Source organism: Centruroides sculpturatus, unplaced genomic scaffold, assembly GCF_000671375.1.
Source record: "Centruroides sculpturatus isolate CEXI.00-Female unplaced genomic scaffold, Cexi_2.0 scaffold234, whole genome shotgun sequence".
Classification (NCBI taxonomy): Eukaryota; Metazoa; Arthropoda; class Arachnida; order Scorpiones; family Buthidae; genus Centruroides; species Centruroides sculpturatus.
The window spans coordinates 160,486-184,303 of NW_019384411.1; the positions used below are offsets into that span (position 1 = coordinate 160,486).

At 31.5% G+C, this 23,818-nt stretch overlaps 1 long non-coding RNA gene across 1 annotated transcript; it reads left to right on the plus strand.

Annotated features, from left to right (window-relative positions):
• Positions 1–8,754: 8,754 nt before the first annotated feature.
• On the plus strand, positions 8,755–22,274 carry LOC111619013. The gene is made up of 2 exons (XR_002755672.1): positions 8,755–8,940; positions 22,239–22,274. It is a non-coding gene; the product is annotated as an uncharacterized LOC111619013 (long non-coding RNA).
• The last annotated feature ends 1,544 nt before the right edge of the window (positions 22,275–23,818 follow it).

A 23,818-nucleotide genomic window follows, 5' to 3' on the forward strand; every position in this document is an offset into this window, starting at 1 on the left:
CTGAAACCCGTTTCTAAATGCAGCGCTGCAATGTAGCGAACCGTTTCTAAACGTTTGCTGCAAGAGGTCGCTGCAGCGAAGATAAAGCAGCTTTTACGTCCGCTACACGTGTAAAGCAAAATGGACGCTTGTGTGTATAATACGATATTATGCTGTAAAAATAAAAAAGTCGAAGTGACTGTTGATAAAAATATTATGGAAAGATTAAGAAGGATTAAATTTTATGAAATGACTCTGAAAGTTATCTAAAGAATAAGAAAATACTATATTTTAAATATAATTATATATCTTTTATCTCTTTACTTTGTTCACATTTATGGAAAGATAAATGCTCGATTCTTTATATCTCTTTATTTAAATATTGTAGTTTTTTAACTAAAGCACTATTTTCGGCTGTAACTGGAATTAAAGGATAGATTATGACGTCCGTGTTTCGCTCTAGCGGAAAGCGTTTCTAAACTATGATGCAGCGACGTGTAGCGATAGCTGCTCGTGACGTCATTTACACTGCACTCTCGCTTCATAAAGAAACGTAGCCATATTAAAGCCCCGACACCGGTAGCGATAGTACTGTATTTAAACTATAAAATAGAATAAAATGACTCACATGATTGGTTATATTCTGACCTTTCTCGAATTTGCCAATTTTGTAGCAACTTTGTTTATATTTTTCTGCCGTAAACTCTCTGAAACTTGTTTTCATTGGAATTTTTCGAATTCCTCACTTTTATTGTGGGTTTTCGTTTTCTTTCTTCATTTCTTCTTGTTTTTCATTCTAAACTTACCAAAAGAGCATAGAATTGAATATTTTTAATTAATGGAAAATTTTTAAGAACGATTCGACCAGGACGAGTTCAACAATGATTTAATTTCATTGTTAATCTGTTAACAATTGTTTAAATATCGCATTGTTGTAATGACGTCACGAATGACGTCGATCGGCGTTTAGTTTTATAATTCGTACAAAATTTAGATTTTTGATCAAATAAAATATTATATTTTATTTATGGAAGTTTAAATGACACGGATAACTTTATAGAGATCGGTATTTATTGTTAATCGGTATCCGGGTTGTGTCAGACCTATTGTAAAGTTTATCTTGGAAGCGAAATATTAATTAAAATGATAAATTGGTGGTTAAAATATTGAAAATACGACAATTTAATTATTGTTTTAGATGAATAAAAAATATCAAATATATTGCTGATGGAATAAAAACTTTTCCATTTTCTCTCTTTCAGTAATCTGAAATGAATCTGAATTTTCAATTCCATTAGTTTCAATTTCCTGCGTAAAATACAGTATATAGAAATCCTGGGCTGTCAGGCCTATTACAAGACCGTATGGCATAAATTTATTTCCAATTATAAGCTGTTTTTAAAGTTTTCGTGATATCCTTGTAAGGACCCGAAAACACTGGGAACTACGCGAAGTTATAAAGAAATTTTAAAAAATGATACCGTAAGATTGTTGGTATAAAGACGTGGAAATTTCGTGTCCATATAAAGAAATGCTCGATATAAGGAGAAAAAAAAGAGTAGTTCTCGTATTTAACTCTCAACAACGCCCGGGGTAATCTACCTCCGAGTAGACTTGAGGAGATTATCACTGCTGGACGGCACTTCCATGGAAAGGAGAGGATCCAGGAAATTTTATTTCACCCAACAACGGAAGATCTTTGATATTGTACGCATTCTTTTGTAACAATAAAGCGGGACCATAATTATGAAACTGTGAAGTTTGTCTCTGGATAATTCGCTCCCACATACGATCCGGAACTACTCCGTCATTCGGACATTTTAGCGCGATTCGGCAATTTCACATCGTCGTTACAACAGATGTAAACTGATGGCCGAATGGCCGAGCTGTTAACTGAAACGAACCTTTCTGAATTGAAACGTACAGTGTGTGTAACGAAAAACGCAACACAGCACTAAGTTGATGACGTGACTAAAACGCGCTGATTGATGAGTGACGTACGCGTTCGAACAGGAAGCGGCCATCATTGGACAGTTGCAGCTAGCGATAGGTAGCGTAAATGAATGACGTTATAAATATGACGTCAAAACACCAAACGTGTTCCGAAACAGCGCTACCATAGAGAGCGTTCGGCTCCAGAACTGTTGGGTCCGCTAAACGCAGCCATCATCTAGTAACTATGGGTACGTTCGTAAAGTCAAACGAGTTAAACGCGTTAGTAACGAATCGTTCGAATAGTAGTAGTCTCGCTCAGTGCGCTTGCTCTGCGGTGATGACGTTTCGAACGAAACTCTAACGAAGTTCACAAAGGAAAGAGTTAGTTTACTTCGTTAAGAAAATGGCGCCCAACGATATCAATGTTTCTAAATCTACTCGAGCGTTTAAATTGTGAAATAAAAGATGAAATGATTGGAGTATCTGTCCACCAAAACAATCTAAGAAAAATATTTCGGATAAGGCTGTACTAGCAACATTTGTATCTTTGATTTTAGAAACAGCCATTTAGTTCTAAAGGAATCGTTCGAAAAGTCTAACGAAATAAGAATAACGATGACATCATTCTCGTTTAACTCGTTCGACTTTACGAACGTGCCCTATGGCCGTGACTGTCGATTAAAGCCTTATCCACCGCAGTCATCCGACAGCATATTTTATAGAAATATATTTAAAAAATATATGTAGCATAATTACTTATAAAAAATAATTAGACTTTTAAAAACGTAATGATAAATAATAAATNTCTGGCCAGAAATTCCTCCTGACTCAGACTCCACAGCCCTGCTATGTATAATAATCAAATGGGCCATGCATAGAAAACATGGCAAAGAGGGTGATGATCAACGCCCTCTCATTCTCTTACAATGATTATACTAAATACGGGAAGATACTGGGCTCAAATACCTACGGGCTACATTAAATTCTCCATACTTAGACCTGAGAGAGGGGAGGAAGATTCACTCATCTGAGATTTTTTTCATTATGCTATTTGTGACATACCTTATTATTTTAAGATATTGAGAGACATATAAAATTGAGTAGTAGTCACCTGTTTTGAGGGAATGATCAACGTGGACACGTAATTTATGTATTTAAGCAGAAACACTGTTTTTACTGAGATTTGTTTATATTTTTATTTTCATTCATATTTTCTAGATAAATCAACAAAATTCAATAAAAATTTGAATTGAAGACAAATAGATAAAAGCAATAATTTATACGAAAACAAAATACCTGTATAGGAAAAATTTATTTATTGAAACTAATAAATTTAATTATAAAATTAAAAGAAATATTACAATCTGATCTGACAAAACTAATTGTTTAGTCTTTAAAATATTTTTTCCAAGAACAGTATAACAATTACACTGTAATTTTTGACAGACAGAAAGGAAAGTTCTTTATTTATGAGACAATAGAACAGTTTTTATATTTTTACATTATTAAATGGCTCTCCTCCCAACCTCCACCTGCAATTGTAAAGTTTATAATCCTTACCTTGATAAACATTCAATTACCTGTAGTTTTAGATATATTATTATTAATTAAGGTACATTATCTTCCAATTGTAATATATATATTTTTAAAAATGTATCGTTACTTATAAGATCACTGTAGAATTATTATTACAAAATAAGATCCTGACATTCAGATCAAAAAGAAAAAAAAACAACAGAAATATCTTCCAAGGGCCAAATCTGTAAGAGAATATCATTTTGAACATTTTGCAAGATTCGTGCATATAAAACTCAGATACAGAATTAATCAAATTGTGCACATACCTTTGTGTTAGCAGTGATGTTTATTTTATGAAGTACTACATGTGCAAGCATTCCTTTATCTCCTTTGGCTAGAAGTGCTGCACATGCAGTAGCAGTACTCTTTTCCACTTAGTATCTTTTGGACTCCTATTGGACCTCGGGGATCTGGTGGGCATATACTGTAGCTTTCTTCTATTCTTCACTCCATTCACTCGCCAGGTTCTCAATTACCACCACATGATACGAATGTCGGTATCTTATTTTGCCTGGGCCTCTGAAATTTTCTTTGTAAAGAATTCAACATTTTCCTGGCTATGATATTGAAAGCTACTTTCTTCCAATACTTCAATGTCCTCCTTTCATCCAAATATGCATATATCGTCATATCGAATGTATCAATCCTGCCCATAAATTTATTATGCAATAAAACTACTTGGGGTTTTGTTCTACCATCCCACGACTAACAATTTGGTCTTTGTGTGCCTTTGAATGGCTGAATAAGAGAAGAACAGGATTATTTTGTGATTTGTTTTCCTGGAAACCACAAGATAATATCAGACTAGACCTGAAATACAACGTCTGACTGACTGAAAAATTTTTTAACTTATATCACAGGATGGTGTGCAGAATAGGAAGTACCTACTGCTATAAGTACAGTACTTCCTATTCTGCACACCGTCCTGTGATGTAAGTTTTCAGAGAATACAAGATGCAAATAAAGGGAACTGAAGTGAAATAATTATCGACAAAAACATGGTAGCCCTATAATTATAATTCCCAAGAGCCAATAACTCCCTAATGACAGTATACCCAAACCTAGTCTGAATGGCCGAGCGATCAAGGTGGTAACCTATCACTATGGGGGGACCTGGGATTTATTTTATTTTAACTCTCCGCCCTGTGGGCAGTAAACTCTTGGCTGTAAAATGTATTGCACGTGTCTCGTACGGTTTCCTACAATGTTCATGTCTCGGTATAACATCCTAATTTTAAAATGTCCAGGTCAGCAATTTTGAAAAGGTGGCCACCCTGATTATAACGCTTTTTATACTCTTTCCGCCCTGTGGGCACTAATAGGACCTCTTTTAGCAAGCCCGTTTTAAGTTTGGCCAGGCCCACAATGGGGCGGCCGAGTGGTGAGAAACGGGGCCCGGCATATCCGGTCAGATCACGGTCGAAAATTCCTAGAGATTTTTCAACTAATCCGGATTGGATCCCGGGTCCCCACAGCGATAGGCTGCCACTTCGACTGCTCGGCCATGCAGTAGTCTTTTCTTTACCCAGGATTGAATCCGGATGGGTTTGGGGAGTGGTCCGTCCAGATATGTCGAGCCCCAGCGGCGGCCTTATCCATTGCGAGGCTCTGGGCGGCAGATCTTTGCGAGGCCCTTGTCCTTTGTGCAAAGTATGTGAATTGAAATAGTAGACACTTATAAATATTAATATATACTGTACTATAAATTTAATTTATTTTATTGTTATAACTAATAGCCAAGGATAAAATAAAAAGTTTTAAATATCAACTTTTTTCTACTTGGTTGTTGCGCGAGGCCCCTCCAAGAGCGAGGCCCCGGGCGATTGCCCTGCTCGCCACCCCCTAAGGCCGCCACTGTCGAGCCCCGTCCCTCACCACCCGGCCACACCATTGTGGGCCTGGTGGTGAGGGACTGCGCATTGTAGGAAACCGTACGAGACATGCTCGATGTCTTTTTACACCAAGAACTGAACAATGCGCATGCCAGTTTTACACCAGTTAGGGACTTGTGTTGAAAAAAACCTAATATTTGCAAAATACTCGCAATTATTTTTATAAATTAATTTTGTTTCATGATAATTTCACAATTTCTACGAAAACCGGGCAGATCAATAATTAATCCGGACATAAATTTAAAAACCGTGGCAACACTAGTTTTAATCTTATGTAAGAAGTAAAAGAACGGATTTTCTAAAACAAAACTGCTAAAAAACTTGTAATTAGACTGCGGGATATCTCCCCTTTCAGTCGCAGCGAGGGTCGATATTAGAGCCCCGACTCCCGTCGGGATATCTCCCCTTTCAGTCGCAGCGAGGGGCGACATAGCGTTTCGACTCCCGTCGGAACGTCGCCCCGTTCAGCGCAGCGAGGGTCGATATTAGAGCCCCGACTCCCGTCGGGATATCTCCCCTTTCAGTCGCAGCGAGGGGCGACATAGAGTCCCGACTCCAGCCGATAGGCCGCGTTTCTTTATGCAGCACTCGAGAAGCGCTTTACATCGAATTCTCTGAAACCCGTTTCTAAATGCAGCGCTGCAATGTAGCCAACCGTTTCTAAAAGTTTGCTGCAAGAGGTCGCTGCAGCGAAGATAAAGCAGCTTTTACGTCCCTACACGTGTAAAGCAAAATGGACGCTTGTGTGTATAATACGATATTATGCTGTAAAAATAAAAAAGCCGAAGTGACTGTTAATAAAAATATTATGGAAAGATTAAGAAGGATTAAATTTTATGAAATGACTCTGAAAGTTATCTAAAGAATAAGAGAATATTATATTTTAAATATAATTATATATCTTTTATCTCTTCACTTTGTTCACATTTATGGAAAGATAAATGCTCGATTCTTTATATTTCTTTATTTAAATATTGTAGTTCTTTAACTAAAGCACTATTTTCGGCTGTAACTGGAATTAAAGGATAGATTATGACGTCCGTGTTTCGCTCTAGCGGAAAGCGTTTCTAAACTATGATGCAGCGACGTGTAGCGATAGCTGCTCGTGACGTCATTTACACTGCACTCTCGCTTCATAAAGAAACGTAGCCATATTAAAGCCCCGACACCGGTAGCGATAGTACTGTATTTAAACTATAAAATAGAATAAAATGACTCACATGATTGGTTATATTCTGACCTTTCTCGAATTTGCCAATTTTGTAGCAACTTTGTTTATATTTTTCTGCCGTAAACTCTCTGAAACTTGTTTTCATTGGAATTTTTCGAATTCCTCACTTTTATTGTGGGTTTTCGTTTTCTTTCTTCATTTCTTCTTGTTTTTCATTCTAAACTTACCAAAAGAGCATAGAATTGAATATTTTTAATTAATGGAAAATTTTTAAGAACGATTCGACCAGGACGAGTTCAACAATGATTTAATTTCATTGTTAATCTGTTAACAATTGTTTAAATATCGCATTGTTGTAATGACGTCACGAATGACGTCGATCGGCGTTTAGTTTTATAATTCGTACAAAATTTAGATTTTTGATCAAATAAAATATTATATTTTATTTATGGAAGTTTAAATGACACGGATAACTTTATAGAGATCGGTATTTATTGTTAATCGGTATCCGGGTTGTGTCAGACCTATTGTAAAGTTTATCTTGGAAGCGAAATATTAATTAAAATGATAAATTGGTGGTTAAAATATTGAAAATACGACAATTTAATTATTGTTTTAGATGAATAAAAAATATCAAATATATTGCTGATGGAATAAAAACTTTTCCATTTTCTCTCTTTCAGTAATCTGAAATGAATCTGAATTTTCAATTCCATTAGTTTCAATTTCCTGCGTAAAATACAGTATATAGAAATCCTGGGCTGTCAGGCCTATTACAAGACCGTATGGCATAAATTTATTTCCACTTATAAGCTGTTTTTAAAGTTTTCGTGATATCCTTGTAAGGACCCGAAAACACTGGGAACTACGCGAAGTTATAAAGAAATTTTAAAAAATGATACCGTAAGATTGTTGGTATAAAGACGTGGAAATTTCGTGTCCATATAAAGAAATGCTCGATATAAGGAGAAAAAAAAGAGTAGTTCTCGTATTTAACTCTCAACAACGCCCGGGGTAATCTACCTCCGAGTAGACTTGAGGAGATTATCACTGCTGGACGGCACTTCCATGGAAAGGAGAGGATCCAGGAAATTTTATTTCACCCAACAACGGAAGATCTTTGATATTGTACGCATTCTTTTGTAACAATAAAGCGGGACCATAATTATGAAACTGTGAAGTTTGTCTCTGGATAATTCGCTCCCACATACGATCCGGAACTACTCCGTCATTCGGACATTTTAGCGCGATTCGGCAATTTCACATCGTCGTTACAACAGATGTAAACTGATGGCCGAATGGCCGAGCTGTTAACTGAAACGAACCTTTCTGAATTGAAACGTACAGTGTGTGTAACGAAAAACGCAACACAGCACTAAGTTGATGACGTGACTAAAACGCGCTGATTGATGAGTGACGTACGCGTTCGAACAGGAAGCGGCCATCATTGGACAGTTGCAGCTAGCGATAGGTAGCGTAAATGAATGACGTTATAAATATGACGTCAAAACACCAAACGTGTTCCGAAACAGCGCTACCATAGAGAGCGTTCGGCTCCAGAACTGTTGGGTCCGCTAAACGCAGCCATCATCTAGTAACTATGGGTACGTTCGTAAAGTCAAACGAGTTAAACGCGTTAGTAACGAATCGTTCGAATAGTAGTAGTCTCGCTCAGTGCGCTTGCTCTGCGGTGATGACGTTTCGAACGAAACTCTAACGAAGTTCACAAAGGAAAGAGTTAGTTTACTTCGTTAAGAAAATGGCGCCCGACGATATCGATGTTTCTAAATCTACTCGAGCGTTTAAATTGTGAAATAAAAGATGAAATGATTGGAGTATCTGTCCACCAAAACAATCTAAGAAAAATATTTCGGATAAGGCTGTACTAGCAACATTTGTATCTTTGATTTTAGAAACAGCCATTTAGTTCTAAAGGAATCGTTCGAAAAGTCTAACGAAATAAGAATAACGATGACATCATTCTCGTTTAACTCGTTCGACTTTACGAACGTGCCCTATGGCCGTGACTGTCGATTAAAGCCTTATCCACCGCAGTCATCCGACAGCATATTTTATAGAAATATATTTAAAAAATATATGTAGCATAATTACTTATAAAAAATAATTAGACTTTTAAAAACGTAATGATAAATAATAAATAATAATATTTATTGAAAATTATTAACCGAGATGGTTATTGGTGAATTTATCCAGTAGAGGGTGTCGCGTCGCTATTTAGATCTTCATGGTGTTGTGAGGTTTGGTTATTTGGAATTCTTTGTTTCTTTATCAAAAGTAGAAAAATAAATAATATAAAATGGCGGATAGTTCGGGAGATCAGTCGTGGACCGCCCAATCATTTCGACAAAGTATAAGAGGCAAAATGTAAGTAATTATATCGATTCACTTCAATGAATAATCATCATTGAATGAATATAAACAATGTTTTGAAGGAAAAGTCTCTTTAATTTATAAAAATATAATTTCTTATTAAGTTTATTTCAGTTTTTATTACAAAGTTTCACTAAAACTTGATATAAATGATTTAAAAGGAAAGAGGATTTAGCTATTGTGTACATAGAATGAATGCTTTTTTTGTTTCAGTATGGCATACTTTCAAACCTGTTTTTGAATGTGAAAGTTGATCAAATAAGATTTTAAATAAAAATAAAATTAAAGTAACGCAGCAATGAACAGGCAATAAATTCACATACTTGAAAAAAAGAAAAAAAAATTATTATGTCAGTTTCAAAAGGTATCTAACAACATAATTCAAAGTAATTTAAATTGACGTAGTAAGTACTGTGAATTTGAGATTTTATATTACAAAAATTCATATTGGTTAAATTTAATTATACATAAAATGGAACTGTAATTTGATAGTTCTGTTTGTGTGTTAAATCCGAGAATGTGTTGTGTTATCTAATACTCGGACGCAGATGTACTGTCTAACGAGTGTAATTATCAATAGTTGTCATTTATGCCTATTGAAGTATAATCTATCGTATTTCGTCAGAAAAGGTAGAAATAAACTAAGAAAGTGTGCCTCTAATGAACACCAGATAATCAAAGATAGTCATAGAAATTTAGATGAAGTGTCCATTGCCTTCTAGCATTTGAGTGTAGATAATGTTTACCTAAATTACTTGTATTTGTGCTTTTGTTGAAGATTGTAACTTCTTATTAAACTATCAACAATGCTGATTTGTATTTTAAGTATAAGGTCTGCTAAAAACTACAAATAACACCTCAATTCTGGTTAATATTAATCTGAGATCCATTGTTACAAAACCAATGAACTGGTGTAAATGAACTATTCGGTTTGAGAAGCAAATGTTTATGTCTGCTCTCGGTCTGGTCTAAAATTCAGATCGCATCAAGTCTATGATTGGAGGGTAGTTGATGGATGCCGATTGGTGAAATGTTCGTATGTAGCAATTTGCGTGGAACATGCTTCTATTGAATTTATATATATTTTCCACAGAGATTGGTATTGTGCTATCTTCTATATAGTTGAAAAAACAATAGTTTTGTTTGAAAAAAAATCTGATCAGACTCATTTGGTTTATTATCAGCTCCTTATGCAGAACTTAGAAGAGTTTGTTCAAAGTTGTGTGTAAAGAGCTATGCCAAGTTCCAGATAGTTTTTGATCAAATTTTATTTTAAATTATAAAATATTTACTATTTTACATACATCTTAAACATTACTATGCATAACAAAACTTGGTACTGTTTTTAAAACACTTCAAGCCACTTATTCAAGGTAATCAAAATTCTTTACTTTATTGTGAAGTCTCTTCTATGTGGCTCACAGAATTTTGTCTCAAAATCTGTTTTCTTTGATTTTGATAAAATGTTGCCATTTTCCATTAATTGTGATGAGGAATCCAAAAATGTAATAAAATATGGGATCCATGACTTTGTTTTTGAGATATAAAGTCATAGTACAAGTGTGTGAGACAAAGTGATATCTCATGAATTGCACAATTTTGTCAGGCAATGTCCCAAAGTTGCTAACACATCTATGAGCTTATAGAATTTAGTTTGTTCTCAAAATTTGATGGCAATTTTCATGAGATTCTGCCATTAATTGCAATGGGAAATCCAAAAATGTAATGCGGGATCATGACTTTATTTTTGATATGCAGTGGTGTCAAAGTGACAATGTCTGTGTTTGTGACACGGTTGAGCATGCTTAATGGAATTTAGGCTAAGAGGTCAAAAATAAAAACAGTATTGCGTGTGCCTAACAGAAAATAGGTGCAAAAAATGAACAAAATACAAGAACAAAGCAATTGATTATTATTTTGGTAACCACTAAAAAGGGTTTTGTAGACAGACAAATTTATGTCTTTCTAATTCAGTGGTTGCCAAACTTTTTTGATTGTTGACCCCCTACAACTTTTCAAAACCTCACATCGACCCCACCAAAAAGTTTGTGTTACAAGCAAAAAAAAGCTCTTACTATTTTAATATATCTTTTAATTTTACATTTTTTACATTTATTGTACATACGTTAATAATAATTTTTGTAACTGACAATCAATGAGATGGATAAGCTTGATAATCCTTATCAAGATTAGCAATATTCGGTTCAAAAAGTTTTAGTCTTTTCATTGACTCCCCAATAATGTGAATTAGAACAGGGGTTGACCCCTGTTCTAATTCTGGTGAATGATGAACTATTCACCAGAAGTCAAGAACCACACAGAAGATAGTTTTAATTCACAGATCTTTTATTTAAATAAAAGGTTTGTGAACTAAAAATTTTAGTTACCAAAATAAGTGATTATATCTGGTGAATATTGCTGAATTTTAGCTTTATATTAAAGCAATTGATGGTGATTGTTTTGTTCTTGAATTGCCTTTCCATATTGGCAAGTGCAAGGATCATGTCTCCCATTGCCAAAAGGTACAAAAATTGCCTCTCTCGTGGATGGCAGGTACAAGGATAGCTATTTTTTTTTTGTGGCAGCAAGTGCAAAGTTTACTGTCTGCATCCATCAGGTACAAGGATTGTTTCTTCTGTGCTTAACAAGTGATTTCTTCTTAACAATGATTTCTTCTTTTTTTCCAGCTCTGCCTTAATTCTTTAGTGATATGACTGTCACATGATGTTCTAGTACACTCTAAAATCTTATGACCTATTCTCAAATCCATTGCTAAAAGTAATAGTAAATACTATTCAACTTTGTACCACCTAAGAAATGATAAAAACCTCATAGATGACAAATGGAGCAGTAGAATGTATATCATCCTGACTAAATGAGGAGACTTTTGTCAGCATATCGTATGTCAGTTACACCTAGATTTTTTAACAAGAGGCTCACTGAACACAGATGGCATTAAAAGAGGAATCAACTACAGTTTTCTTTTTTCACAACCTCCAGGCACAGAGGTAGATTGGCAGGTGGCCAAAATCATCTGAACAATTTCTCACTCTTCCCATACCATCGTCATAGAGGGAGTGAAATTTATACTACACCATTACCAATACATATTTCATTCTGTCACATCAACCACAACTGTTATAACCTACCTCTCCCACTTGTTTATTTGATCCAAATCTATCCCTTTATCTTTTCTTCTGAAACTAGCTCTTCACTGTTAATTTTTGATGCCTGAGGATGATCCATTAACTAGGTTGCAAATGTTAGCACTCTAAAATCCCACTGATAAAGATGCAGTAATTAGTCCAGTTATCCCAGTGATTAATATATTATCTTCATTATATATTATTTATGCTCAGATTGACAAATTCTGAACCTTAATCTGTGGTATCTAAATGTTGTTGTAACTGATAAATTAAGCTTAAAATTTACACACACACTGTTATTTTAATGTTTATACATAAATAATGTATTTATTTGCATTAAACCACATTAAATAATAATTTAACATTGTTTTTGTATAAATTTTATGTTTAATTTATTGTAATCAATTAAATTTTACATATTTTTCTGTATAAACATAACAATAACAATAAAGAAGCTCGTTAGGATACATATAGTCAGAAGGCTATGAAATATGTTGGCTTGTCGTTGTATAGGATCTGGATTTGAACTTCATAATTTATTATAAGTAATATGGAGTAGAATGTCAATTCTCACTTTGTTGCCCATTGTGATATTGCATGTCTGGCATTTCTCAATGAAGGAAATTTCAGTCAGTCAAATAGTATTAATATATTGGTATCTTGCCTTGGCAAATCACTCAATCCATAAAATTCCTCTTGTCAGAATTTTTAAAGAGTAGATATTTCTTTTCATATATTTATATACTAATTAAATTATTATTTGAAAATACTGCTAACCAATTGAAAATTCTTATCTTTGTTAAAAGATAAATTTGTCAATTATTAAATGTTTAAATGTTGTCTACATGATATAGAGAACTATTTAATAATCTAAATTATATTGATGATAATGTTTGTAGTACAGTATAATTTTCAGATATATGTATCACTCTAGAACAGTGTTTCTCAACCTCTAACGAATCATCGCCCCCTTCAATGTAGTACCGCCCCCTTCAGTAAAACCGTTACGTAGTATCACCCCCTTCACTGCAAAATACCGATGCCAAGAGGGCCAAGACTAATGCCAAATTCGTACTGCATTGAATAGACTAGTGACTAGTATAATGCTATTTGTTTAATTATTGTACGATATAACGAATAAAATATCTAATTATTCTTAATATAATGTTTTACTATATCGCCCAGAAAATTGTTTTTCACCCCCAAAATATAAATTATTACTAATCGCCCCCTCAACATGGAAAAACTTTCACATGGGGGTGATATTGCCCCGTTGAGAAACACTGCTCTAGAACAAGGGTGTCAGACTGGCGGCCCCGATGTGATTTTTCGTGGTCTGTGCCCACAATGCTCTGAAGAAATTAAATAAAACGGCTTACAGATCAAGATTAACTGATAAACATCTATCTGCCATAATGAAGATTGTTCTGTCTTTGAATCCAGATATTGGAAAACTGGAGGAGGAAGATAGTGCTGGCAAGATTCTGGTGAAAACAATTTTAGTTTTATAAATATGTGTATTAAACAAAAGCAATACTATAGCAATTATATATTGTTGAGTTGAATTCACTGAACTACATAATGTATTTTAAATGTCCTATCTATATTCCTGCATTCTCACTTCAAATTATAATTTTAAGAAAATTTTATATGTAATGTGGCCCATGTGAATCTTACCAGTCACATTAATGGCAAACCTGTTCTAGAATAACCAGTTATTACAATTACCAGTTATTATTTTGTAATAACTGGTTATTCTAGAGTGATACAATCTGATTTAATGAGCCGTTCATGACTTTGCCTTATTTCAATATATTTGAAGTTTATTGCACTCAAAATTCACAATAGAGCATCTCTAATATAAATTTTGAGTGCAATAAACTTATTTATGTTGCTATATTTATTTGGTTAAGTTAAGGTAGTTGAATTTTAGATGCAAGAAATGGTATGGTACTTTTTAAGAAAATATTTGATGATAATAGTTAGTGTTGTTTAAAAATTTTTTTGAAGATGAGCATGTTTTAAAACATTATATAGATTAATTAGTAGAGTATATGATCTATAAGCCAAACAACTACTGGATTACATTGGGCTACTTCTGTGATTATTTTTAATTAACTTCTAAAGTAATTAAAAATAATTGTGGAAAAGTAGCTTGATGTAATCTGGTAGTTACTTGACTTATTACTAATATATTGAGTTTTAAGATGTTTGTACAGTATATTGATATGAGATATATTGATACAGATATGAGTATATTGATCTATATGCTTAATTTTGATAAATTTATTTTCTTATAATGGAAACTTTTTGTCCCCATTTACACAAAATAAGATGAAGCAAAATGAGCTATAAACAGAAAATTCTTATGTAAACATATTCTATATGTATTTGTTAAATGTAAGGATATTAGGCAATGTGATTAACTGATTATGTTTCATATGGAGAAGTAATTCCAATTCACTTTAAATCTTGAGATATTGATTTACGTGTTTTTTCTTTTTATACATTTATTTTAAACTAGCTGTACATGGCCATGTGTTGCTGTGGCTCAAAATGCATCTATTATAAATGTATAACACTCCCTGTGGGGGAATTTCGAAAAGTCCCTTTTTAGTGTACATTCTCTTGACGTACTCAATTAAAACACAATCAAAAACCCAAAAACTACATCTGAAATATAAAAGCCCAGTTCTTCACGGTAAGCCTTAATTTTGTCCTTCTCCCCCGTGGGGGGAATTTCGACATCTATATAATATAAAAATACACACTTATTCGAATTCAACGTTGTTTCAAAATTTCAAAGCAATCGGTGAAGAACTTTTGGAGATTTAAGATTTTGAACAAACGAACATTTACATTTTTATTTATATAGATAGATTGATAATTATGTAAATGCCAATATTTTGATTATCTGATTGATTTATTTGAAACATATGAAGAAATCCGGTTGGGCGGCGTCCTCTTCCAGGAAAATTAAAAATTGTTTACGGATAATTATTAGGTTTATTCTTAATTTATTTGAAACATATGAAGAAATCCGGTTGGGCGGCGTCCTCTTCCAGGAAAATTAAAAATTGTTTACGGATAATTATTAGGTTTATTCTTAATTTATTTGAAACATATGAACTAACTACTTTATTAACTAATTCATCCAAAATTGCTTTTCCAGAGTATAAGATGGCAAGTTAAACTGATAGGATCATGCTATTTTCTTACATATTTGTTTGAAAGTGTAGTTTTTTTATTTTGACTCTTAATATTATTGCAGATGGTTTATAGGAACTTGAAAACACAGGGCAATAAAGGTGTACTCCAGAAAAACACTTTTGAGTGAAATTGGTGTCTGTTGAAATTATTTTTACTATGGATAGTTGAAACATATCTGATTTGACTTTTATCAAATCGTATTTTAACATTACATCAACAGATTATAATATCAATATTGTATTTCAAATTATCTTTGAAATAACAAAGTACTTTCATTGTACTGAAACCAGGAGGCCCTTACCCTTTTTGAGGTTATTTAACATTGCTAAAGAAGGATCTCTACTAAGGACATACTCAGACTATAGTAAAATTGCATTTGGTCAGTCTGTAAAATCAGAGTTTTTGCAAAGGACAAATTGTTTATATCTGTCTGAAATCAATAATTTCAAACTTTGTCTATAAAAATCATTTTAAATGTATAACTGTGGAAAATATTCAACAGATTATACACATATGAGAAGCATTACTTTAGATCACAAGCAATAAATACTTTCATTGATTATGCAACTTTGAAAGCATGTTTTAAGATTCACACTGCTATTACCAAAATTCATTAAATTTTTTGCATTTTTGTTTGGAAATGAATGTAGTGATTTAGATCTTTTCTAGTTATATAATTATTTCTTAAAATGGATAAAAACTGCTTTTGATCTACATTACATAATAAACAACCACAGTAACATTTTTGGATATAAAAGACTATCAAAACTGAGTGTTAAAAACAATAATTATTTTTAATATAATTTTGCAATAAATTTGAAGTTTTTATTTACTAGGAGATCAGATTTAGACATGCTGCTGCCCTAAGCTATAACATTTAAGTGGTATTTTCCCTCTTCTGCAAATAATAACAAATTTAAAATCATGACGACTTAAGCTATAGTTCATTTGGCTTGTGTAAATCTCGCTTTGACCTAAATTTAACATTTCTCTTTCTACTTATTTGAACAAAGTTATTTAATCATTGTATAACTTTGTTTCTACTGATATTTTTAAAACTTGTTTTTAAATTTGTCATAACCTGCTTTGTTAACATTGTACTGATTGAAATATTTTTAGCTGATCACTCATTATATGGTAAGATGGGTAGTACAAAAAAAAAATTAAAATACAATAAGATCATACCTGTTAAACTCATTTTCATATTTTGATATATTTAGCAACAATGTATGAAGAAACATGTAGCAATTAAAAATAATAACTTAAATTAAACAATGGGATGGTAATTGATTATATGTGGAAAGATGTCATATACAGAAATAAAAAGATGATAGTTAATCACCAAACATATGCCGTAAATCCATCGGGCTAGTTTTAAGGCTAATTACTGGGCACTGAATGTGTCCCCAGCCGGCATTGTAATAACCGTCGATGGTTACATAGTTATACGCTGGAAGAGAAGATCGGATCGGAGGTCTGGATAGCGTAACTGGCAATGCATCTGCACGGTAAGCAGGAGTTGTGGGTTCGAGTCCCGCTCCGGGCCGATTTTTTCTCCCAGCGGTTCTAAATTATTTAAATTAATTAATTAATTTATAATTATTAATATTAATAAGAGATGGCGCCTAACGCTTACCTCTAGTGCCAAATTAATTACGTAATTTATTTAGTAATTAGCCTTAAAACTAGCCTGATGGATTTACGGCATATGTTTGGTGATTAACTATATTACATCGGGTTTAGCGATGATTATAAAAAGATGATATGAGATGCAGGATGATTGGTTTAGTGAAATTTTAGAGTGGTTTTAGATGATTACGATTACTTGGCATGATCTTTGTCATAGATGGTACTATAGTAAGTTATTTATCTACACTCTAGAACCTTTATAACACAGTAACATAAACTTTAATGACTACTAATGTTTTCAACCGCAGTCTCAGTCTTCCTCAGGTTTGTAACCAGTGAGATTTGAAAAAGAAACATAGAAATGTTTAAAAAATTATTTCAAAAGACATGGAACAATTTTTTAAACATGTTCTATGTTCTGTTTTCGAATCTCACTGGTTACAAACCTGAGGAAGACCGAGATTGCGGTCGAAAACGTTAGTAGTCATTAAAGTTTGTTACTGTGTTATAAAGGTTCTATAGTGTAGATTATTATTCCAGTAACTTGGTATGAAGTTGTTTAATGTAAGTTATTTATTATTTATATTTGTTTTTAAAATGTTTTAATTGTAAATTTACAAAACAATATTTTATACTCTGTAGACTGAGGAGGGGTTGGCAGAAACGTTAGATCCAAAATATATATAAACATCTGGAAATTAAAATTTGTTACTGAGTAATTCTTGAACTCCAGTAAAAAGTCAGATTAGAAGGACATAACAATTTGTTTATTAGTCTAAAAAAACCCATTTTAGGAGTTTAGATAAGTAACTGATTAAGCCAGCTAACATTGCTAAATTCTCTTAATTATAATAGTTGTGAAACTTAACATACAGATAATGTGAGGTTTATAGACTATTATGTTGGGTTTAGTGAGTTATACTCGGTTGACACCAGTGGCTGTGCACTATGCCAGACCAGAGTCAAGGCATAGTGACCAAAACAAGACAAAAATTAAATAAGTGTGTCAGTGTCTGTATTCAGGAATTTCCTAACAATGTGGCATGTATTCAATATAGTGGCTTTCTGTAGTGTTATGTATGTATTTCTACTCAATTGTAATGTTTTCAGGCTTTTGTGTAGTGTGTGTGGTATCACACCTGTACAGGAGAGAACAACAGGTACAANGTGTCTGTATTCAGGAATTTCCTAACAATGTGGCATGTATTCAATATAGTGGCTTTCTGTAGTGTTATGTATGTATTTCTACTCAATTGTAATGTTTTCAGGCTTTTGTGTAGTGTGTGTGGTATCACACCTGTACAGGAGAGAACAACAGGTACAATAACTACCCTATCCATCCTCCACAGATGCCTTATTTCCTGGGCAAGTTCTGTGTACTTGCTAATTTTTTCAGTGCATGTGTTTTGTACATTGTGAGTGTTTGGTATGGATATGTCTATAATGTATGTGATTTTATTGTGTTTGTCAACGAGTGTGATGTCTGGTCTGTTGTGGTGAATTGTTTTATCTGTGATTATGGCTCTGTCATAGTATATTTTGTGCATATTGTTTTCCAATACTGTCTGTGGGATGTATTTGTAGTGTAGTTTGTGGATGTCTAATAATTTGTGTTTCTTTGCAAGCTCTTGGTGTATTATATTTGCTACTTGATTATGTCTATGTAAATAAGCTGTCTGTGTCAAGAATTTGCAATCAGAAGTGATGTGTTGTAGTTCTGGCATGATGTGACATTTTCTGCATGTGTTATTTGTGAGTGTTGTATGTTTGAGTATGTGTTTTCTGTAGTGTTTAGTTTATTATTATTATTATATTATTGAATACAGGTGTATTGAATAACAAATATAGACCATATTGATGTTAAAAATGAAACATTGCAGGACCAATAAAATGATTTTTTTGTCTATAAAATTGATATTATTCATTGTGAGCTATTTGATCTTCAAAATTGAATTCTAGAAATTTCAGTTGTGTGTTGCTTCCATCGGTTCTTGATACTCCAAGTGGCCAAAAATGTAAAAAAATATCCTGTACAAAATTGTGTATATGTTTGTGTCAGTATCTATTTTGTAATATATCTCAGAATTAAGAATGCATTATATTTTTCATAATATCTGGATAAACCAAACATTTTGATACTTGGCAGGGGTTTATTTCCATATGTGGGGCATTGATGGTATTAAATTTTGAAGATAGAGAGTATCGTATCTCAGATGGGATCAGACTTAATGCAAATTTTATTTCTTATTAGCATTTAGAGTTTTTTAAAATTTTATCTTGATCCCAAAGATAAGATTTTTTATTTAAAAAAATTTCTTTAATCAAATTAAAAAGGGACAAGAGTCACAATATGAAAAGCATCCAATAACTGATCTTTTCTACACAATTGACAAATCTTTCTTATATGATTATTCAGAATTTTCAGAGAATTGCATCTCACCTATAAATAGAATAAAAGAACTAATGTTAATAAACTTTTCTTGGATAGTCAGTGTGTTTCTCCCATTAAATTCTATATATTCTTATTTAATGAAAAGAAATAAAAATAAGTCAACATTATTATTTCTATTATTATTTTATCCATGAAATAATTTATCAATTAGTCCTTTGAATTAAATTATATAATAACACCTTAGTTTAAGGCATGTGTTCTGTGTGTTAATGTGAAACTATATCAAAGCAAGCATTATTTTAAGATGTTTGTTTTAATTAATGAATTGGGTGATCAAACAAAAAGTAGAACCTGTGAGATATTCAATAAACCTACAATATCTTTCACCTCTATAGGTGAAAGTATTTATTGAATATATATGGGTAAGAACTGGGGAAAGTGACAATACAGAAATTAATAATTTTTTATTGTTATTAATTTTCAGTTGTTGAATTGTGAGTTTGAATAAAATGAAGGATTTAAAATGTTATTTATTAGATTAAAAGTTTTGAAGTAGATTACAATAAGACAAAATTTGAGATTTATAAAATGTTTAATTGTTTGAACAGTTGATAAATTTGAAAGCTATATAAAATGCCATGAATTAAAAAATAAGCAAAAAATTATTATGTTAACATTTACGCTTAGTAAAGATAGACATTTGTTATTAAAAGGAATTTAGTTTTTACTTAATAAATTCAGATTTCATTGTCATTCGGTCAAATTAGAAACAGTAAATTGAATAGTCAATAAAATGTAAGTGAAAACAATATTACTGGAACAAAATGATTGGCGATAAAAGGAGTGCTGCTGCATTTATAAGAAATTTAAAATTAGTTACACAAAAAAATTAATTAGTTACATAAAAAAATCATTATTTCAGTTAGTGTCACTGTATGACTTTTTTTTAATTTAATGTATCTATCAATATTGTTTAGGAAGAGAGACCCTTTCACATATACAAATAAAAGTTTGATATGAAACTTGCTATAATTTCTCAATTATTAACAATATATCTTTAATTATGATATCAATTGGGTATTCAATGTCAAACTTTAAGATATTAAGTTGTTGTATAGTATAAAATATGTAATTTTACTGCATTAAGTATATTTAATTATTAAAATATTATAATAAAATTTTATGTTTTATACATAACCAACAAGATTCATATGCAATTGATTGTTTACATTAGTTCTACAAAAATTTACATGTGGGCTGCTAAAGGCATACAAATGTATACAAAATATTAGTCAATGCTACATTGTAATTACAATGATGAGGGCATTCTAATTATATTGGAACCAAAAGCCCAGTCTTATCTATTATCCAACTTTCATATTATTTCTTTGTTTTATTGCTCTGATGATAATTTCAGTTGAACAGGAAATCCTGCTCTTAGGGGAAGTTCTGGACAGGAAATCAGTTCTAATTAACATAATTTGATCTTTGTTCCTATAAGTTCCATTTTCACCGATTGACTGATAACTACACTTACGTACAGATAATTATATTATCTTTATTTATGCTTCACAATATCAGTAATTTCAGCTTGTATAACATTCTACATTCTGTAACAGGATATTCTAAAGTAAGTAGTATAACATTACAATCTCTTAATGTTTAAATTAGTTTTTGATTAAAATATTGAAATGATTAGTTATTCTTTTGTCAAGAAAATTTTCAAATCTAATTCAGCATTAGCTATGCTCAAATAGAATAGTTTTAATATCTTAATTTGGTAGGTAGTTAATGAAATGAAAACCAATTACTTCTATATCTTAGTGTGTTTTATTTCTTATTTACATTTTTATAGTGTCAATCATTACATTCTTTTTAAGTTGAAAATGTTACTTAGTTAAAGTATTTATATTACATACCTATCTACATAGTATTGAGAACCAGCATCCTTTATGATTGAGTTTGTTTTAATTCTAAGATTTTAAACTTTGACTGTTGAGTTCTGACTGCCAAACCAGCACTTGTTTTTGTAATACAAGAGACGATATCTGGAGAAGGGAGTTGCTCAATGTAATGTTAGGTCTAACTGTTGCTGCTATTTGCCACATATTTTTAATCTGATGTTAGTAGTTGTCTTAGCAAGATGTAGTTTTATAATCTTTCTCTGTATTCTTTTTATTAAACTTTTTTATGTTTAAAACAACCATGGAATCTTTTACATACATACAATATATTTTATGTTGTTACCATTTAAGTGGTTTCTAAGAAACTTGATTAAGGTGATTAAGGAATTTAAAAAACTGTGGACAGTGTTCTGATTTCTTTTTGGTTAAATGTAAAAAAAATTGAGATTTAATTGCAGAAAATATTGTTTGAACTATATATTTATATCATCACATTGAAATGACCAACAAAAAAATTGTGACAATTCATAAATTTTAAAGCAATGCCTATTATACAGTATATATATAAATCATATCCTGAAGAGAATTTTTATTGGACCATCTTAAACTTTAATATAAATCTTATTTTTGAATTTTACTGTTGTATTAACCAGTTGTATTGAGTTCATAAAGCAAATAATAATCAATAAATAAAAAAATCCATCCTGATTAAAAATGACATACTTTTCCCATAATTGTACATAAAAATAATTTACATATTCTTATAATTTCATAATGAAAGTTTATTTAAAATGAAACAAAGATGATAAAAGTTTTAGAAAATAAATCTGAAATAAATTCTGTATTATTTAAAAATCTTATACTGTTGATAAAGTAGAAATATCAGCATTATGATTTAGTTGTAATTTAATAATTTTATATAATGATTAAGCAATGACTGGTACTGAAATTGTTAGCTTGTATGAAATTAATCATATTTATACATTAACTACTTTCATCTTTTTTATTTAGAGAGGAAGCCATAAGACAATCCGGCAATCCGACAACTAAAAGTGTCGTCGAAATGGAAAACCATGTTTTTGCTAAAGCCAGAACTAAGGTATTTACAAGTTTATTTTTATAGAATTATTTTAAAATTTTTCAACATATGTATTGATTATTTATACTAACCATCTTAGTATGAACAATTAATGTACTGAATATGTTGGGAAACTATAATTCCAATAAACATAAATAAAATGTTTATTGGAATTATAGTTTTTATTAATGAAAACAAGTTGACAATAGGTGTTAAAAAATTGAATCTGATAAAAATGATAGAGTTTCTTATATTCACATTTTATTACTTTACTAGCTGTTATAGCATTGATGCTCTGGTTTCACTAAGAAAACATCAAATGGATTTGTGTTTGAAAACTACAAGCATTTTCTTTACTTCATGACAATGTACAGTACAATGAACACTTTCTTTCATTGCTAAGTCAATGAATTTTACTATTTTTTTTTTAATCATCTCATGTAAATAAAACATAGTTTATTTTATTATCTTTGCATTGATTTGTTCTGTTGTGTTTTACAGAATCACTGTATTCATAAGGTTAAAAATTTTTTTTTAAATGATAAACTAATTCTTAATAGAGCAGTCTGTAACAATTTAAAGTTAAAAATATATATATATATATATATCATTTAATTATAGGATCTTATAAAGTTTGTAAAAAAAACTAAATAGGGTAATAGGTTTAAAACAAAATATATTTAGGTAGATATTTTATAAAATAATAATTTAAGTTGAAGAAGAAATCAGATCTTAAGTGGCAAAGAAATGTCAGTTTTACACATTCTCAGGAAAATGAATAATAATCATTCTTCTTCAAATGACACAGAACTTGCATTTCTGTTCTGTTCAGAGGGCTGCTTTAGTTTGACTTGCAGCATAACTGAAATCTATATGTATTTCAGCTGAAACTTTAGGTCAATTTGAAACATTTTTGCCAAGAATGCAGATTGTGTTTGTTGGGAAGAGTGGCGGAATTTTGTTTTTACAAAGTGTTACACAATACATCCTATTATAAACAAAAAGAAAATTTTGTTTGTGGCATAGTTGTCTGTGAGAAGTTTTTGTAGACGTGTTTGGATTTGTGGTGTCTTTTTTGTAGATTTGTGGATTCATCAAATTTTGTTCTCTTTTTTCCTCAATTTTTTTCAGGAAATCTAGATTTATTTTCATTTATATACCTTTCTATGAACATTTCTATGATATTTTATAGGAAATTTAAATTTAAATTTATATTTTATAGAAAATTCATGAAAGTTACTACTTTCTTCAAATGATCATAATTTATTTTAGCAAACAAATCTGTTATATCACTGCTTACAGATTAATCCTCCACCAAAACACCATAACACATTTGTGTTCAGTTACTTCCATTTTGGAAATAGTAAATCAATTTAATTATTATTATTATTATTTTTTTTTATCGAGTTTAATTTCATTCCATTATTGGGAATTACTTCCCTATTACAAGGGGTTGTAGAAACATGTATCCATATTTATCTATACTAATATTATAAAGAGGTAATGTTTGTAT